The following is a 17547-nucleotide window of genomic DNA, read 5'->3' on the forward strand; positions in this document are numbered from 1 at the left end:
CCTAGGTTAGACCCTTTGTGGCCATGTAGACATGTTGGTTTATGAATGCGGCAGTGGTGGGAATAATGAATCGTGTACTAGTGACTTACCTTTAAATAATTGGCTTGGATTGGCCAGTAGCCAGGAAGTGAGTTTTAGACAGAGATACCCAAGGCTGAAAGGGATTAAAACAGTTTTTTATTTCTTTATTTTTTAAAGTTAAAAAATGCTTTTTATTTATTTTTGAGAGAGAGAAAGAGACAGAAAGTGGGGAAGGGGCAGAGAGAGAGGAGGACAGAGGATCTGAAGTGGGCTCTGCACTGACAGCAACAATCCCGATTTGGGGCTTGAACTCATGAACCATGAGATCATAACCTAAGCCCAAGTAGACGCTCAACTGACTGAGCCATCCAGGTGCCTCTGAAAGGCTTTTTTTTTTTTTCTCTTAAAAAAAACTTTTGCTGTAGATGAAAAAAGGTAGGGCCTTCTTTAGGTCTATTCTTTCCAAATAGTTACATCCAATAAAAGCTGTTTTTTTTTCCTACTCCCCTCTCCTATTCTCCTGTTAAAACAGAAACAAGGATTATGTCCTTCCTGCTCCTTAATAGTTATAAAATCTATACTAATTATCTTCTATGAAAATGATTTATAATCTGTAGATTTAATACATGAGAGATTGTCTTGAAATGTAAAATCCCATGCTTTGAGTTGTGGGTTTTTTTGGTTCGTTTTCTCCAAATCCAATCTTTGAAGTTAAAAAAAAAAAAAAAAAAGCCATACTGCTAGTTGTCTCCTTTTAAAATACTTTGGTTCCCAAGGAGCCTGGGTGGCTCAGTTGGTTAGGTGTCCGATTCTTGGTTTCTGCTCAGGTCATGATTTCACAGTTTCATGAGTTTGAGCCCCTCATTGGGCCCTGTGCTGATAACTCGGAGCCTGCTGTGGATTCTCTTTCCCTGTCTCTCTGCCCCTCCCACTGACACTGTCTCTGTCTCTCCCAAAAATAAAAAGATACTTTGGATCACTTCTCTTTTATTTTTAATGTTTATTTTTGAGAGAGAGTAGGGGAGGGGCAGCGAGTAGGGGAGGGGACAGAGGATCTGAAGCGGACTCTGTGCTGACAGCAGAGACTCGCTGTGAGATCATGACCTGAGCCAAAGTTGGATGCTTAGCCTACTGGGGCACCCAGGAGCCCCAGCTTCTGCTTGATTTAAACATTCTGTTTGTCTCGTAGTGGGATTATTTAAAAAAAATTTTTTTTAAGTTTATTTTGAGAGAGAGAGAAAGAGAGAGAGAGAGAGATTGAGAAGACGAACAAGCCGGGGAGGGGCAGAGAGAAGGAGAGACAGAATCCCAAGCAGGTTCCACATTATCAGCACAGAGCTGGATGCGAACTCACGAACTGTGAGGTGATGACCTGAGCTGAGATCAAGAGTCTGATGCTTAACTGCACCAGTTGGGCACCCCACAGTGGGATTCTTTTTATATGTTGTCTTGAGTTTCATGAGGCTTCTTGAATCTGTACATTGGTTGTCTTGTCCTAATTCTTTCTCCCCTCCTGGAATTCCAAATGTATTTTAGATCTTTTTAGTCCTTCACATCTTATTCTCAAATTTGTGTTTTCCTTTTTTATTCTTTATCTGTTGATTTATGGTTTGTTCCTCTTGAACCATTTCCCAGTTTTTTTTTCCTGTCTTCTGTTTTGTCAGTTCTGCTACCATTGGGTTTTAAATTTTGTCTACTATAATTTCTAGAAGTTCTGTTTGGTTCTGTTAGAGATCTGCTATGTCATGGATTTTTCCTCTTGAACCATTTCCCAGTTTTTTTTTCTGTCTTCTGTTTTGTCAGTTCTGCTACCATTGGGTTTTAAATTTTGTCTACTGTAATTTCTAGAAGTTCTGTTTGGTTCTGTTAGAGATTTGCTATGTTATGGATTTTTGTTCTTTGCACTCAGTTTATCTACAGTTGTTTGAGCAAACAGTCTTGGAGGTGGGTTCTGAAATTAGGTTCCTGGGATGGATCATGTTGTCGCGTCTTTTCCACTTTAATGAGTGTGCTTGCTTTCACTCTGACCATTTCTAACTCCTGTAGTAAGCAAGGCTAAGTATCAGACCTTGTGGACATTCAGGCCCTCACAGACATTTTGCTCTTCTTCCATTGCATCCTGGAAGCCAGGCTTTTTTCCTCTTGTGAGTGGCTGCTGCTTTCAGATTTAATTGTTAGCAGAGTCAACTTCTTTTATAAGGTCATGCTATGGTTAAATAATACAGTTAATATATAAGGTAGCATCTTTTATTTGTGTTATCTCTTGGCACTGTGCCTGGCTCACAGAAGAGGCTGAAGAAATGTTTGTGGGATAGGATAGAATGTGTATCTGATGCATCCTGGCAGGTTATAAGGTTCTGGTCCTGTCATGCCCAGCTTAGAAATTACTGCTGTTTTGATTTACTTAGGAGACTTTTAAGAACTCTTGTATAAATTACGCAGTTGTTTGGAGGAAAAAAAAAAGGTTTGTTTTCTTGTAGAAGAGAAGAAATGGGCTTAAGTATAAGTAATCTTTTCTCTCTAGTATAAATTTTAGTATATTCAAATGTGCCTATGCCATCCAAAAAAAAAAAAAAAAAAAAAACCAGTAATAAAGTAACCAGACGATTGATTTTTCCATTGATCAGCTTGGCAGAATTACTGAGACATCAACATACTAATTAGAATCTCAGGATATTAAACTATTGTTTGTTTTCTAACTGAATGTTTTGAATGATTATAAATGGCAAAGAATTTGTAAGTGATATACTATGCTATCAATTTTAGTTAATTAACACAGCAGCACAGTGATAATTATTTCCTTTTTTATTTGCTGTTTTTCCTCTTTCCTAAAAACTTACTAATTATTAGCGATTTATTTTTCATTTTTTCCTATTCTATGGCTCTCTTTTGTACATTTAAATGTAGAAAATGTATTTTAAGAATTGGATTATAGGGTCTCCTGGCTGGCTCAGTCGGAAGAGTGTGTGACTCTTGATTTTGGGGTCTTGAGTTCGAGCCTCACATTGGCTGTAGAGATTCATAAAAAATAATGTATTAAAAAAAGAATTGGATTGTAAATAGAAAAAAATGTTTTAAACTATTATTTTAGGTTGAGAATGTTCTGGTTATTTATTACTATGTAACAACTTAAGCCCAAATCTAAGTAACAATTCTAAAATCTGATATCAAAACTGAAAACTAAAACCAAATCTTAAAACTTAAACCATATCTCACAATTCTGATTGTGAGGGATTCATACTGGGCTCTCAACAGGGTGATTTTCCTGCTCCCATGGTCTCGTTTGAGGTTACTCGGTTGGCAGCTAGTCTGGTGTAGGATGTCCAAGACGGCTTCACTTACATGCCCAGTACTGAGGTGAGAACTTCTAGTATGCTGAACTCTGCTGGGATCCTCTCCATGTGATCCTGAAAGCGAGGAGGTTAGACTGCTTTGGTGACCTAGGGCAGAAGCTGTCAGTCTTCTCAAGATCAGGCGTGAGAGACTGGCATCACTTGTGCCGTACTGTGTTGGTGAAAGCAGTCACAGTCCAGTCCAGATTAAAAGGAAGACAAATAGATCTCAGCTCTTAATGGGTGAAGTGTCAAAAAATTTGCAGCCATTAATCCCCACAGTAATATTAATTAATAGGTCACAGTGCATTTGAGAAACAAAGTGCCCTTTATAGATCACAATACTTAGTACCAATATAGAACTGCATTTATTAGAAACAGTGATAGCAGTATTAAAAATCAGGATATTTGCCTTTGGTATTTGTTTCATCCACAGATTTTTTATTTCCTTGTATAAGAAATGATTTGTAATTGTTTCATTAAGCAGTGTATATTTTAAACAGTCTTTTCATTAATAATTGTAGTTTTTAATTTTAGATGTTTTAAAAATTTTTTAATGTTTTCTTTATTTTTGAGAGACAGAGTGCAAGCAAGGGAGGGGCAGAGAGACAGGGAGACAGAATCTGAAGCAGGCTCCAGGCTCTGAGCTATCAGCATGGAGCCTGATGTGGGGCTGAAACTCATAAGCTGCGAGATCATGACCTGAGCCGAAGTCGGACGCTTAACTAACTGAACCACCCAGGCACCCCTAATTGTAGTTTTAATATTGGAATTTTTGACATGGCTTTTTACCTGCTAGTACAGGTATGTTTCATTTTAAGAAAAACTAATACTTTAAATCATTTATTTACATTTATTGATGTCCTGCTCCTTTCCACAAAGGATTTGAGGTGACCTGCAACAAGACACATATGACACATCTGTATTGGAGTAAAATATAATTAACAGTGGATAATGAGGGTCAAGAAAAACCATCAGTAAATGGCATCACCGTCTGCCCAATGGCTAAAGCTCCAAACCTCGGAGGCTTTTTCTTCATCCCCTTCTCTTACAATCCATCCATCTGTGCTACTCCAAAATATATTCCAAATCTATTTGTTTTTTTCTACCTTTCTTCCAGTTCAATCCCTCTTACCTTACCTTCTCTTTTCAGCACAATAATGGCCTTTTCAAAACCACAGTGTAAACAATCAGATCTTAACTTTCCTCTCCCTAAAACCTCAGTTTAATGTACCATTCATAGTATAAAACTCTATCTCAACCAGGTCTGAGGGTTAGTTGTCTGCCTCTCAACACCCCTGCCTGCCACTGCTCTCCATCAGCCTCTTTCTCTTGCTTCAACCTGCTAGCCCTTTCCCCCCCCTGAAAAAAAGGACCTTTTAGGACCTTTGCACCAGCTCTTTTCTTTGGTTGAGATGCTCTTGCCATAGGTTTTGCGTGACTGGCTGCTTTACATTCAGATTTCCCTTTAAATGTCACTTCTTTAGAGAGACCACACAACACAGAGTATAAATCCATTCGTAGCACTTTTCTTTTGTTTTATTTTCATCCTAGATTGCTGCCTGATAGTTTGTTTATTGTGTATTGTCTGTCTCATTAAAATATAAGTTTCATGAGTGCAGTTCTGTTTTGTTTTGCTGTTTACAGCTGGATCTCATCTTCTGTAAATAGTGCTTGGTACATAGTAGGTCCTCAATGTTTTTAGAAAGAATTATATGTAAAAAATCAAATTTAGAATTGATGGTGATATTTCCAGAATGTGATAAATTTATTTTAGAAAAGAGGATTCTTGGGGCGCCTGGCTGGCTCAGTCTGTGGAGCATGTAATTCTTGATCTTGGAGTTGAAAATTTGATCCCCACATTGGTTGTAGAGATGACTTAAAAATGAAATCTTAGGGGCACCTGGGTGGCTCAGTCAGTTGAGCATCTGACTTTGGCTGGTGTCATGATCTCATGGCTTGTGAGTTTGAGTCCTGCTTTGGGCTCTGTGCTGACAGCTCAGAGTCTGGAGCCTCCTTTGGATTCTGTGTCTTCCTCTCTCTCTGACCCTTCCCCAGCTCACACTGTGTCTCTCAAAAATAAAAAAAAAAGTAAAGTAAAATCTTAAAAAAGAGAATTCTTTCGCTGGGATTTACTCTTTAGACTGGTGATATGTGTCAAAATCACTAATGGACCTTTAAAAAAATAGATACTTCTGTAGGTCTGGGAGCCACCAGGAATCTGTAATTTTGAAAAGCTCTGCCGCAGATCTAATATACAGCCTTATTTAAGGACCAGGGTCTGAGAGAGAGAAAGCTGTGTGGATTCAAGTAGAAGTCTTCTGACCAAAATTATTTATAAACAGAATTGAATATTGTTGATGTGAAGTTTATAGATGAAATCTCTGGGAAGCCTTATTTATATCTTTACTTAAGAGGCCTTTGTAATAGACTAGTGATTCCAAAGTGATGTGCTAAAGTTGATCATTTGGGAGTGTGGGAAGGAAATAAATAATATGCCTTATATAGTTTGAATTTCCCTTTACAGTTTTGAGGGGATGGAAGCATGTTTTAAGTACATAATACATAGTAATACATGGTGGAAGAAAGTGTGTGCTCAAGATATTTTGTTTGTGAAAATGTGGGATCCAAAGAGCGTGGAGATCACTCTGCCAGTCTGGATAGGTTATGCAGTGTTAACAAATGAGCCCTAAATTTCAGTTGACTATCAAAAAGGTTTGTTTCTCATTCATGTTGTATATATTGTGTGGTCCATCTTTAGCCCTGCTCTGTGTCATATAGATGCTGGCACTCAAACTGGTTGAGCAGGCGTTATCTGAAATTTCACCAGTTGCTGTGGCAGAGGGAGGAGAGAATTGGGTAAACAATGTGCTTATGAAGTTTTTGCTGGAGTGTGACACATGTCACTTAGATTTCACTGGCCAAAGCAAGTCACATGGCATTGTAGGAGTCCAGCAGGTAGGGGACATACAACCCTCTCTTAGTTCGGGACTCTGCACAGGGTGAATAGCAATACAGTCTACACAGATAGCTTCTAACTTGTTACTCTGTGGAACGTTTGCCTCACCAGAGCTCACTTTTAATCTCTTTTTAGGAGAGCTGGCAGAGTGAAGCTGCTCTCCCAGTTCCTGGTTTGATGGAGAACATCAAAAAGAAAAAGAACATAAAGCCCAAGTAGTTAATATTGTTAGTAAAGCAGCATGTAAAGCAATGTAATTGTAACAGTTTAATTATAAAATGTAGAAATACAGCTTTATCAAAACTGTTAAAGCCCAGTAATTTCTGTTTGACAAAAAGATTTATACCATTATACCATACGCCATTTGAAACATTGAGGTGCTGTTTGGTGGGTGTGTCTGGATAACAGGGATTGAGATGTGGGGAATTGTGAGTCGTGGTGGAAACAAAAGAACTTCAGAGCTCAAATGTTTAGGGTCTTTGCTAATTGAAAATTAATCAGAGTAAAGGTTGAGCATCTGTAGAATAGTAATGTCAGTTACTATGGAAATTTGATTTCGTTTAGAGCAATTTGTTTATATACTTCTTTTCAGGAAGATGTTTATTTTGTGGAGTGTGATACACCTTGATTGTAAGATGTTGCAGTGATCTTTATTAGTTATTTTGAGTACCCCCCAGAGATCAGTCCTATGTTTAATAAAATGACAAGTGTGTAGAAACTAGGTTAGTTGCCCCAAACATTTCAATTTATGCCTGGAAAACAGAAACTAATCAAAATGTAATCTGTAAACATTAGTGATGTTAATAATAAATATTTACCATGTATTAAGGTCATGCTATTGGCGATGCCTATTTGAGGCACTTTCCATACTTTATTTTACTTAAAAGCTATGTAAAATACGTATTACTTTCTTAATTTTACTGATGAAGAAACTGAGGTGCAGAGAGGTTAATTAACTTAAGATGTGAACTCAGGGTTCTGCATTTAAAAACTATATACTTTCCACTCTGTTACTCTGCTTTTATAATTGTTCCACTGTGTCTGTTTTTATTTTGTTACGTGAGATTCTTTGTAGAAGCAGGAAGCCATTTAATCTTGTCTTGATGTTTTAGAGGGTATTTTCTGGGCATGTAGTAGGTAACTTCATTGAGGGAGTCTGAGAATATGAAATATGCTCATATTTTACCTGTAGTTTTTAGACAGAAAACAGAAGAGAATACTCAAAGTTATTTTAGATATTTGAAATAATTGAGTCTGTAGCAGTTTATACTAATTAATAAAGTTTTGTAAAAGCATCCTGTGTTTTCCGATGAGAATTTTCTTACTTTGGCCATTTATATTTTGGTTATAACTAAATTGATAAATGAAAATATAGAATGTGTGTGACAAACGGATGAACTTTTTAATTCACCAAGGAAAAACAGTATTTACCGAAAGGCTATAACACAAGCAGTGACATGAATTTTAGATAGAACATGTGTTATTTAGAATGCACCTGGTTTCTTTGGGTGAATGATTTAGAAACATATTGAATTCCTTAGAATTTTTTCATTATTTCTAATCTAAGCAAGAGTAGGCATTTTTTCCCCTATCTTTTGGGGGAGGGTAACATTTCAATGAAAGAAAATCTTACTACATTTTTTTTTTTTTTTTTTTTTTTTTTTTTTGGTAAGCTTTATACCCAGTGTGGGGCTTGAACTCATGACCCCAGGATCAAAAGTAGCATGTTCTACTGACAGAGCCAGCCAGGCGTCCCTTTAATTACATTCTTTAATACTCTAGTTTTTATTCAGAAATTTTTGAATTAAAAGAATAATTTAGTCTTGACTCTGTTTCTAAGGCAAAAGACTATTGGGGCACCTGGGTGGCTCAGTCAGTTAAGCATCCGACTTTAGCTCAGGTCATGATCTCACAGTCTGTGAGTTCGAGCCCCACGTCGGGCTCTGTGCTGACAGCTCAGAGCCTGGAGCCTGCTTCAGATTCTGTGTCTCCCTCTCTCTCTGCCCCTCCCCTACTCATGAACTGTCTCAAAAATAAATAAAAACATTAAAAAAAAAAAAGACTATTTGTACAAGTAAAGTCTTGTAACTTATTATGTTGCATAAGTGATGTGTGCTTTCACTGCTTCCCTGATATTTACTAGGTAAGCAATTAATTGCTTACAAACACCTGTGGTATTGTTAATGCAAATATTTGAGCTGAGTTTAGGGGAAAGGGAGATACTGTATTACCCTGGAGAAGTATTAGCATTATATATTGCTGTCGGATTTGTTTAGTTAGAACCCAAAATATTAGGAGAAACATCTATACGTTCAAAGATACCTATTTCTTTGTAAGTGATCATAAAAGAGCCATTGTGGGTTAACATACTTGAACTTCAGTTTTTTAGGCTGATTCATCACACTTTTGGGGGGCAAAAAACAGTATACACAGTCAGTTATGATTATCTTCATCAATAGTGGGGAGAACAGACATGTATATTAGAATTTTATTTAAATTCAAGTAAGTGTTCATTGAGCAAATTCAAAATACATTTTTATTTTATCTTTTTATATTTCCAGTTGGAAATTCACTTAAAAATAAAACTTTCATAAAGACATTAAGATTTCTTCTCCTTTCATTTTATCTCCCTAATCAGTTTCTTACTTTATTAGTTGCTGTGTGAGAATTACAGTTTGACTCTAAAATTGGTCTAAAATATACCTGCCTTTGTCCAAGTACTCTCTGTAGTTTGTATCTGGTTGCACATTTAAGTTTTGAAGGATTTCCTGTATGGAATGCAAAGGAAAGGTAAATAGTCCATTAAGTTGAGAAGATACTGTCAACAGAGACATAAATAAAACAAATGCTGAAGCAGAATAATTTGGTGTTAGCTCTTAGGAAAATACTTGCTATTGCTAAACCTCAACTTAAAACACTGTAGAATGAGTACTGATTATATAGAATTTGTGCTATTAACACCCTTTAAAATTTTTACCTGTAACACTTACCATGACATCTAGTTATATTACATTTTTAGTTTCTGTATTTAAAAATTTTTTTTTAATATTTGTTTATTTTTGAGAGAGCATGAATAGGGGAGAGGGAGAGGGAAACAGAATCTGAAGTGGGCTCCATGTTAAGGGCAGAGAGCCCAATGCGGTGCTCGAACCCACGAACTGTGAAATCATGACCCGGTCCGAAGTCGGACGCTTAACCAATTTAACTTAACACTTAACTGAGCCACTCAGGTGCCCCTAGTGTTGGTATTTTTATCCTGTTCATTACCAAAAAGGAATTTTTGGTGAATTAAAAAGGTGAAGATTTTAATCAAAGACTTTTTCTTGATGTTACATGTTTGTTCACCTCTCTTGCAGAGCATCATCTTGTTTATTTGGAGACTGCTTGCGTGGCCTTGTGAACTTCAGTGTCAGGTTTTAGTTGAAGATCCAATTTGATTTCTATTTCTATTAATTAAATTAAGATAATATCAACCTTGTAGGGTTGTTGATATGATTAAATGAAATCGTATAAATTAGTGTAACTAGCAGATGGTATGCATGGGCCTCACCCTCCATTGGCTTTTTAATAATCTATGGGTGGACACACCTAAACTGCCTCCTCTGTACTTTATTTCAGCTTTCATATAACAGCTGGTGAGCAGACATTTTAAGCCATTACACGGTGGTGAGATAGTTGTCTACCAGCCAGTGATTCTGTTTCAGTTGTAGTGCCAGCATTCTCTTCATGGTATGGTTTGTGCTATTACTTAACTATTTTGTAGAGCTTTTTCTGCCTGTGCTCTATAGAAATGGGCAACGGAAGGGCAGGAATGGAGTGATGGTGGGTTGAATGGGTATGGTTTGGGCCCAGCCTCACTACAGCTAGAGTGTGTTCTTTTCCTAATTTCTGTAACATAACATTGTTCCAGGTTAAGATTTCCTTTTAAGGTAGCTTTCAGAATATGCTTGATTTTTACCTTTCAGGGAACACAGAGAAAGAAAAGCTTAACTAATATTAGTAGTTAAGCAACATTAACCTTAGACTCAACAGATTTGGATAAATATGGAAATCATTAGCCATGGCAAAGTGGTGATTCTGTAGTGTCACTCTCATACTTATAGGACTTAAGCTAGTCAACAATTTCTTCCAAAGTAAAAGGATATGTAAGAAAGCATTCAACATTTAGAAATTGAATTAAAAAACACCATTATAATAACATTCATGAAATGGGTAAGGAATAAATTTACTAAAATATGTGCAAGCTTAAGGAGGAAAATAAAAATAATATGTAATCCCTTTACCTAGAGTTAGACAGTTTTACTTTGGTCTAAACTTTCTCCCAACACATAAACTTAGGCACAGATACTGGCATGGAATCTCTTAAAGGTTTGTTTTAATTTGTCCTCACCTAACTGTATTAATTTACTTTCAGCTAACAGTATTTCATGGATATTTTTCTATAACAATAATCATAAGTTGTCATAATTTTAAGAAGAATTTTACCAAGTGTAGAATATTTTATTATGGTATAGTTCTGTTTTCCTTTTTAGTATTTTAAAGAGTAGGAAGTTTAACACATATCCAGAAAAATATATATAAAACAAAAAGATACAGTTCAGTAGATTATTATTAAGTGAACACTAGTCTGTCATCCAGGTGAGGAATAAAGCATTACTCTTACTCTTCATACTTATCCTTGTGTTCCTCCTGTGTTTTCCTTCAACTAGTTGTCTTCTCTCTCTTAGAGGAAACCACTGAAGTCTGACTTTATGGTAATCATTTCCTTTCCTTTTTTTCTCTTGAGTTGACCACCTGAGTGTTCATCCCTAAACAGTATAATTTTTCTTACTAAAACAAAACTTTATGTAAATGGAGCAATGGGCTATGTTTTATATTGTATCTGGGTTATTTTGCTTAATATGTTTTTAAGATTTATGCATAGTGTGTGAAGTTTATTTTTGCTATTGCATAGTCTATACTACAAATATATTACATTTATTCTGCTTTTGATGCATTTTGGGGTTTTAATTTTTGGCTGTTGTGAATAATGTTGCTTTATGATTATATGATAAGTGCTTGTTCATGTTTCTTTGTATGTATGCTTCCCTAAAGGGCTGTGGTCTGAGAACTGGAACATTCTCATCACTTGGGAACTTGTTAGATAATTTTTGGGACCTGCCCTAGAGATTATGAATCAAACTGTAGGAGCCGGGTGCAGCAGTTTCTATTTTAACAAACCTTTTAGGTGTTTCTCATGAATAGTACTGCTTGAAATCCATTCCTCTAGGGTAGGGTTCAGCAAAATGTGGCCTGTGGGCCAAATCCCGTCTGCTGTTTCTGTGTGGCCTGTGAGTGAAGGTTGGTTTTTACATGTTTAATTAGTTGAAAAAATTAAAAGAGGATTTCTTATTAAAGAAAAATTATTATACGAAATATAAGTTTCAGAGTACATAAATACAGTGTTATTGTAACACAACTGTATCCATTTATTTATACATGGCTGTTTCCTTTCCATAAGGACAAACAGTGTGCTTGTGAAAGAGACCTTGTGGCTTACAAAGCCTAAAATTTTAACTATTGGGCCTTTCCTAGAAGAAGTTTGCTTATCTCTGCTCTAGTATATATAGTTAGGAGAAAAATTGCTAGGTTGTGGGATATGTTTACCTTCAACTTATAAGATAATGCCAGATTTTCTAAAATGTTTATACAAATTTGTACTGCTGTCAGTGGGTTTTGAAGAATTTCATTGCTGTACACATTCATCTGTATTGTCCAACTTAATTTTAGTTCTGGTGAGTAGTAATACCTTCATTGTGTTATTTTGCCCCCCAAATTGTAATGTGAGAAGATTCAAAAATACAGAAAAGTTGAAAGAATCTTATAGTGAATACCCATATGTACTCATCATCTAGATTCTACAATTTACATTTTACTGTACTTGTTTATCACTTATTTTCCATTCCTGTATCTATCCATTTCAGAGTAAGTCCATTTCTAAGTAAGTTACAGAAGTGGTTACAATTCCCACCTGTATATCCTGAAATTCAGTGTTTGTTAACAGTTCTCTTTTTATTTAAGGTAAAGCTTACGTACAATGAAATGCACAAATTTTAAGTGCACCATTCATGAGTTCTGACAGATGCATAAACGTGTGCAACTCAAACTTCCCAAGATAACAGAACATAACTGTCAGCCCTAAAAGTTTCTGCATGCAGCCTCCCAGAAAATCCCTGCTCCTGCCCTCCAAAAGGCAAACCACTGTTCACATCTTTTTCTACCACATGAAGTTTTGCCTGTTCTAGAACTTTATATAAGTGGGATTAAATAAGTCTTTTTGTGGTCATATGTTTTCACTTTTCCTGGGTAGATACCTGGGAGTGAGATTTTTGAGTCATAGTGGCAGCTGTCGTTAGTTTTATAACCAAGTGGTGGATCTTTTTCCAAGGTGGCTGCACCATTTGTATTTCCACCAACAATCTTTGAGAGTTCCAATTCCTCCACACCTTCACCAACGTTTTTTTTTTTTTTTTTTTTATGTTAACTATTAATGGTTGTATAGTGTTAGGTCATGGAGTTTTTCACTGTAGTTTTAATTTGTGCTTACCTGATGACCAAGGAGATTGGGCAACTTTTCATAGAACTATTGACCCTTTAAATTTTCTCATTTGTTAAATGCCTATTCATGTTTTTTGCTTATTTTTCCATTGAAGTGGTTATCTTTTTTTGTTGTTTCTGTCTTGGCTATTTTGGGGCCTTTGTGTGTCCATATACATTTCATAATTTTTTTTAATGTTTATTTATTTATTAGAGAAAGAGAGCATGGTGTACACGTGCTGGGGAGGGACAGAGAGAGAGGGAGGGAGAGAGGGAATCCTAAATAGGCTTGACACTTAGCATGGAGCCCTGTGTGGGGTTTGATCTCACGACTGTGTGGTCATGACCTAAGCTGATATCAAGAGTTGGATGCTCAACTAGCTGAACCACCCAGGGTGCCCCTCCATATACACTTTAGAACCAACTTGTAAATGTTCACACATAGAGATGCAGAAACTGTTCTAATTTTGAGAGGGTTTTGAATTTATAGGTCAATTTGAGGAGAAGCAGTACATTTGCAATATTTGGTCTTCTGGCACAAATGGGATATCTCTCTGTTATTTTTAGTTTTCTCCAATTTCCCTAAGTAAGATCATAGTTTTTTTTTGTTTTTTTGTTTTTGTTTTTTTTGTGGGGGCCTTGTACGTCTTTTGTTAGATTTATTCCTAGGTACTTGATAGTTTTAATCCTTTTGTAAAGAGTAACCTTAAAAAGTTCCATTATTGAATTTGGCTGCTGACATACAGAAATACAACTGGTTTTTCTGTATTTGACCTTGTCTCCAGAAATCTTGTTTAATTAGTTCAGTAGGTCTAATTATTTGTGGCTTTTTCTGCATTTTCTAAGGATACTAATCATACAATCTGTGAATAATGACTATTTTATTCTTTTTCAGTCCTTACCCTTTTTTGGTCTTACCTATCTGGTTCCTGTTGATGGAGTCTTACTTCCTTGTGTACTTTGTTATTTTTGTGTGCTAGAGACTATTTGGGAAGTTATTTGGAGGACCATATTTATTGAGGCCGAGGAGGATTGTCTTTCTTCCAAAGGATTTTCATTTGTTTCTTTCATGGGATTGTAGGAAGTGCTAGTTCAGGATGATTTTAATTTAAATCTAAAATCTGAAGTCCCTGTCCCACTAATAATTGAATACTTGGCTGCAACTCCATATGAAGGCTGATAAACTTCTGGTTCATACCCACTTAAGTCCTTCAGTGTGCTAGGGAGTAGGGCATAGTTACCACTTTTGGCAGGGTCTCCATGAAGCTGCTTTCCCAGAATTTAGCAAATATTAAGTCCTTCAGTGTGCTAGAGAGTGGGGCATAGTTACCACTTTTGGCAGGGTCTCTATGAAGCTGCTTTCCCAGAATTTAGCAAATATTAAAGCGGGCTTTACATGACAAGGCGTACCTGTTAGTCTGACAGTTCCCAAGTAACCTGTGAGAACTTTGATGCAGATGGATTGGTCTGAATCACCTACCTAGTCCACAATCACTACAACTTGAAGAGGTTTTTTTTATGATTCCACTGAATTTATATTTCTGTTCCTGAGTTTTTTTTCTGTTTCTAGAATCTCTCTCTTTTGCAAATCACTTTTTATAGTTTCCCATTCATATAGCTATCGTCATATTTGTCTTTTCTTTACACATATTAACATAGTTATTATCTATATACTTTGAGTCTTTTTCTCTTTGCTCATGAAGAGATGTTTTATTGTCAACCTTGTTATAAAAGACAATATGATTGACATTGTATTTGAAGCTGTATTTGCAGGAATCGTTTCAGGCATGCTGGAATGTGTTTCCCTTCAGAGAGGATTTGAGTCTGTTTCTGCCAGGTGTCTGGAGTATTTGAACCAAGGACCACTTTAAAACATGTTCAAGGCTTGGGATTTCATTAATGGCATTTAAGTAGGGGGATCTTTTGTTAGATACTCCACTTTCACTTGAATCTGACTTTATATATGAATATTAATCTGTGCTTTAAAGAAGATGCTGTTAAAATTTTTATGAGTATTCTTTCTTTGATTTTTGTGAGAGATTGACCTGAATTATAAAGCCTGCTTTACTGAAACATCATGTTCTACTTCTTTAACCAAATACCTGTTGTTGGACATTGAGATTTTTTTTTTCTTACTTTATAAATAATATTGTGATGAAAAGAAATTATTCCTTTATTTGTATTTGTCCTGTTAATTTACTTCATACTAATTCTGGAAGTAAAATTGTTAGGGTCTGCTTGTTTTAAGGCTTTTTGATACGTATTGTCAAAGTGCGCTACACAAAGATTGTCCTGACATTGTGTTTTCTAAGTCTTTTTAATTTTTGCCTTTTTAATAGGTATAAATTAATATGGCATTATTATTTTAATTGACTCCCCTCCCCATTCTTCGCTGTCCTAAATAGGAATGTTTACCATGGTTATTCTGTCCCTGTTCTAGTACTGTTTATTGAGTGTGTGTGTGTGTGTGTGTGTGTGTGTGCACGCACGTGCAGAGGATAGATACCTTGTCTTTGAAATGAGAAGCTTTATCGTTTTCTAATACAGAGACCACCAAGCATCATCCACAGATGCTGAACTTTGAGACTAATGCCATTACTGAATAGAACTTTTAGATTATTTCACTTGTGATGGGATTGAATGTATTTTGTAGCATAAGTTGAGTGAACTGTAAATTAGTGACTGGAAGAATGGATTGCAATAATCATTGGTGCTGTTCACCAGTAAATTTGGTTTCCTTCTTTCTGGGCAAGTAGTAGAATTATACTTCCTGCTCCTTTGGACATTGCACACCTGTAAGATTTGCTGTTGTCAATGAAATGTGAGTGGAGTTGACCTGTATAACTTTTAGAAAGAACCAGTTTGCCATTATGCAGGAGATTGGAGCATCCAAAAGCTATCTGATTGCGTGGTGAGAACCACTGGTAGTGAAGTGTTCCTGCTTCCCATTGCCGCCTTCCCACCACCCCTTCACGAACATGCAGAAAAGCAGGAAATACCATTTTTTGTTAACCCATTAAAAATTTCAAATTCTTTAACTGTAGTATAACCTAACCAATCTTAACCAATGTAGATCACTGTAAAAGTGATCAGGAAAGGTACAAAGGCTGATCATCTGGACAATTATAAATGAATGGAATTTTAATTTACTTTTATTTTTGTCATTTATATGATTATTGTTTGTGTTTTGCTTTTAGATTACTGTACTTATGTCCTTACAACCTAGGGGTTTATTGAGAGTAATTTGGATGTTAAATGATATAAATATTCCTTTCAGTTTGTTGTTTATATTTTATCTTCATTTTCAGATCTTTTCTTTTTCTCAAAGTTTGAAATTCTTATCCAGTCAGATCAGTGTTTTCCTTTTTGAAGACATAATGGTCTGAGCTAGTAGATCTATAGTTGTTCCTAGGAAAGCTGGTAGTTTAAGTTTGAAGTTGTTGTGTATGGCTAGAAAATTGAGAAATAGGGGCACCTGGCTGACTCCGTCCGTAGAGCACACGGTTCTTTTTTTTTTTTTTTTTTTGAAGTTTATTTATTTTGAGAGAAAGAGATAACGAGTAGGGGAGGGGCAGAGAGAGGGGGACAGAGGTTCTGAAGTGGGCTCTGTCCTGACAGCAGAGAGCCTGACATGGGGCTCCAACCTGTGAACGGTGATATCAAGACCTGAGCCGAAGTTGGATGCTTAGCTGACTGAGCCACCCAGGCATCCTGAGCACATGATTCTTGATCTTGGGATTGTGAGTTTGAGCCCCATGTTGGGTGTGGAGATTGCTTAAGAATAAAATCTTTAGGGGGTGCCTGGGTGGCTCAGTTGGGTAAGCATCCTCTTGACTTCAGCTCAGGTCATGAGATCCCCAGCATTGGGCTCTATACTGACAGCGTGGAGGCTGCTTGGGACTCTCTATCTCTGTCTTTGCCGCTCCGCTGCTTGCATGCATGCTCTGTCTCTCTCAAAATAAATAAACATTAAAAAAACTTAAATTGGTAAAAAAGAAAATTGAGAAATAGTTAAACTGGTGCACCTGGGTGTCTCAGTTGGTTAAGTGTCCAACTTTGGCTCAGGTCATGATCTCATGGTTTATGAGTTTGAGCCTCACATCAGGCTCTGTGTGCACAGCTCAGAGCCTGGAGCTTAGTTCGGATTCTTTGTCTCCCTCTCTCTCTGCCCTTCCTCCCTGCACTCTGTCTGTCTCTCTCTCAAAAATAAACATTAAAAAAAAAAACACAAAACAGTTAAACCACTCTTAAATGCAAATACGCATTTTTTTTAAATGTATGTTTATTTTGAGAGAGAGCATGTACGTGAACTCGAACAGGGGGGAAGCAGAGAGAGAGAGGAGAGAGAGAATCCCAAGCAGGTTCTGCGCTGTTAACACAGAGCCCTACCCGGGGCTCTATCTTCTCATGAACTGTGAGATCATGACCTGAGCCAAAATTAAGAATCTGATACTTAATCAGCTGAGTGACCCAGGTGCCCCTGCAAATACATAGTTTAAGAAATTAATGTAACTCTTGAATTAAGATTATGGTTCTTTTTGGTCTGTATTAGCCTGTGTTTTTATTATAATTTCTTTCCTAGTATAATACTTTTTCTTTTTGCTGTTGTTCCTTTGTGGTATATGTCCTCAGAAGTTGGCACAGTAGAGGTGCCTGGGT

The 17547-nt window shown here is 36.5% G+C and overlaps 1 protein-coding gene across 3 annotated transcripts in view; it reads left to right on the forward strand.

Annotated features, from left to right (window-relative positions):
- PRIM2 (DNA primase subunit 2) overlaps positions 1–17547 on the forward strand; it is a 343826-nt gene that overhangs the window by 38771 nt on the left and 287508 nt on the right. The gene's annotated exons all lie outside the window — the stretch shown is intronic.

This window comes from Panthera leo, chromosome B2 (genome assembly GCF_018350215.1).
Source record: "Panthera leo isolate Ple1 chromosome B2, P.leo_Ple1_pat1.1, whole genome shotgun sequence".
NCBI classification, from domain to species: Eukaryota; Metazoa; Chordata; class Mammalia; order Carnivora; family Felidae; genus Panthera; species Panthera leo.